Below are 2,846 nucleotides of genomic sequence, written 5' to 3'. Positions count from 1 at the left end.
AAAAAAAAAAAAAAAAAAAAAAAAAAAAGGAGACAACCTTATGCAGTAGGGGCCTTCTCTCTTCCCATTTTGATGTGGGTTCCAGGGACCAAACTCATGGCACTCATGGCCTAAGACTTGTGTGGCTATGGCAGCGCCTCCATCTGTGGAGCACAGACACAAACAGGGCTGTGAGCTGCTGAGGGAGGGCCTGGTTTCCCAGAGTTCTAAGGGGATGGATGGGTGACTCAGAGGCAGGCCAGGGAGAGGCCTGGCTTTCTTCTGCATTTCTGCTTCTGTGGCGATAAGGAAACTTCCCCCTCTGGGTACAGGACTGGGGCAGGAAGCCTGTAAGTCCTTCTGGGCCCTGTGAGCTTTAGCTGGAGGGTGGGGCGAGCTGAGGGTACTCTTTCTGCCTGGATGCAGACAAAGGTGACTTAAGGGAAGATTCTGGCTCACCGCTGAGGGGAGAGATGAGAGGCCATGATGGCGGGAACGTGAGGTAACTGCTGCTTCTCCGTCACCTTTTCCTTTCTATCAGTCCAGGACCCCAACTTATGGGATGGAGCCACCCACATCAGGGTGGCATGTTCTACCTCAGTGAACCTAATTTGGAAACTCCCTCATAGGCACACCTAGAGATTCGTCTCCAAGGCGACATTTAGACTGTCAAGTTGTCTGCTTCAGTGGAGAAGGCTGAAGGGAAGAGAAGCCTTCCAGCTTCTCCTCTGTCCTAAGATGCCATCCCCAGCATCCTGTGTCCTCAGCCCTGACACAGACCTTGCTGGGAAGAGGTAAACAAATGCCACCCCCCAGCACCAACAAAACTGACAACAAGGAAAAGATGCTACCCAAGCCCAGCCATAGGGGCGATGTCGGCTTCAATCCAGACTAAGGTGGGAGCCATGGAGGGCTCCTGAGCAGAAGAGAAACTGACAGGGTACTGACTTGGTGCCTCCCATAGTTTCTGGGGAAGACGGCAGGCGTGGGAATCTAAGGAAGAGGTGAATGGCAGGCTGGGTGGGGGATGTTGGGGTAGTGTGTATCAGAGTAGGAAGTGGACAGTGACAGGGCTGAGACACTGCTTTACTGTTCACATGGCCTGTTGAGTGCCCTGGGCCAGGAGCCTTTGGAGCCCTAGAGATGGATATTCATCTGCCACAGGCTGCCTGTGAACCATGTTGGCTAGGGGACCAGGGGGATGTCAATGTCAGGCTGTGTGTGTAGTTCTATACAGAGCTGTACAGAGCCACACATGGCCAGCGTGACTGAGAAGGTTGAAGCTAGCCAATCCCAGGGGACATGAGATGAGTTATGTGTGTGTTGGGGGCGGTGAAGGTCCCTGCTATATTCCTGAGTGGACATCAGAGGAAAGCTCTGGAACAGCTACCCTCATCCTTCACCATTCGGTTCTCAGACTTGACAGCAATGGCCTTCACCCACCTTGCCGATGGGTTAGCCCGGCGCTGATCCCCTGGAGTGTGATGGGGCTGGTGCCCACCTGATGTTCTAATGCGAGAGGCTAATGCTCACTTCTTATCTAGAGTCCCATGGATACAACTGGAAGAAAATGAGTGAGTGCAAAACACACACACACACACACACACACATACACAAAGAGAGAGAGACAGACAGACAGACAGATAGAGATAGAGAGACAGGAGAGAGAGAGAAGAGAATGAGGAGAGAGGGGGAGAGAGAGGAGAGAGGTGGAGAAGAGAGGGGAGAGAGAGGAGGGAGACAAGAGAGGGAGAGAGACAGAGAGAGAGAAAGAGAGAGAGGTCCTGAGTAGCACATGAAAGTCAAGGGTCACCAGAGTCTACCCAACAGAGTCCCATAATCCCATGGCTGGGTTGCCATTTTGTCTGTTTTTGTACCCCTTGAGATAGGTTTTCTCTGGCTGTCCTTGGAATAATTCACTCTGTAGACCAGGCTGGCCTCAAACTCAGATCTTCCTGCTTCTGCCTCCTAAGTGCTGGGATTAAAGGGGTGTGCTACTACCACCTGGCTTGTTGGGGGTTTTAAAGACATATTTTGCTCCCTCTGTCTATCTCTGTCTCTCTGTCTCGTGTGTGTGTGTGTGTGTGTGTGTCCGTCCTTGAGCACATGCAGATAAATGCTGGTGGAATCCAGACAGAAGAGGGCATCTCATTCCTTGGAGTTGGACTTGCCCAGAGGATGTGACCCTGGGACCTGAACTCTGGTCACGTGGAGGGACAGCAAATGCTCTTCACTGTTGCTTCCCTCTGCCCTTGTTTGGGATTTTAATAAAGGGCTCTGAGCATGTGAGATAACCCAGTGGGTAAAGGCATTGGCCACCAACCTGGACAACCACAGTTTGATAAAGCCCTAGGTCCACACGGTAGAAGGAACACTTCTGACAGGATGTCTACTGAGCCTTGTGTGTGTACACTACGGCAGTCATTTCTCCACCCCACAAAAAGAATTTTAATTAACAAGGTTTTCAAGACAGGGTTTTATTGTGTAACCTTACCTGTCCTAGAATTAACTCTGTAGACCAGGCTGACCCCGAACCCATGGAGACCCTTATTCCCTGCCTCCCAGATGCTGGGATTAAAGGTGTGCCCCACTACTGCCCAGCACAAAATTAATTCATTAATTCATTAATGAAAACTAAGCTGGTCATGGAAGTTTTTGGGAGGCAGAGACAGGAGAATCTCTTTGGACTGGAGGCCAGCCTGGTCTGCAGAGTTCCAGGACAGGACAGTGAGACCCTGCTTTGTAGAGGGTTACCTCAGGGGAGACCATGAACCTTCAGTTAGCACACTGCCCATGTGTGGCTTCCTAGGAACCAGGATGTCTTCAGCAAGTGGTTATCACTAAGCAATGAGCTGTCTGCCCAGCAG

This window comes from Mus caroli, chromosome 9 (assembly GCF_900094665.2).
Source record: "Mus caroli chromosome 9, CAROLI_EIJ_v1.1, whole genome shotgun sequence".
Classification (NCBI taxonomy): domain Eukaryota; kingdom Metazoa; phylum Chordata; class Mammalia; order Rodentia; family Muridae; genus Mus; species Mus caroli.
The sequence above is the reverse complement of the archived record's forward strand: the minus strand, read 5'-3'. Positions refer to the sequence as shown.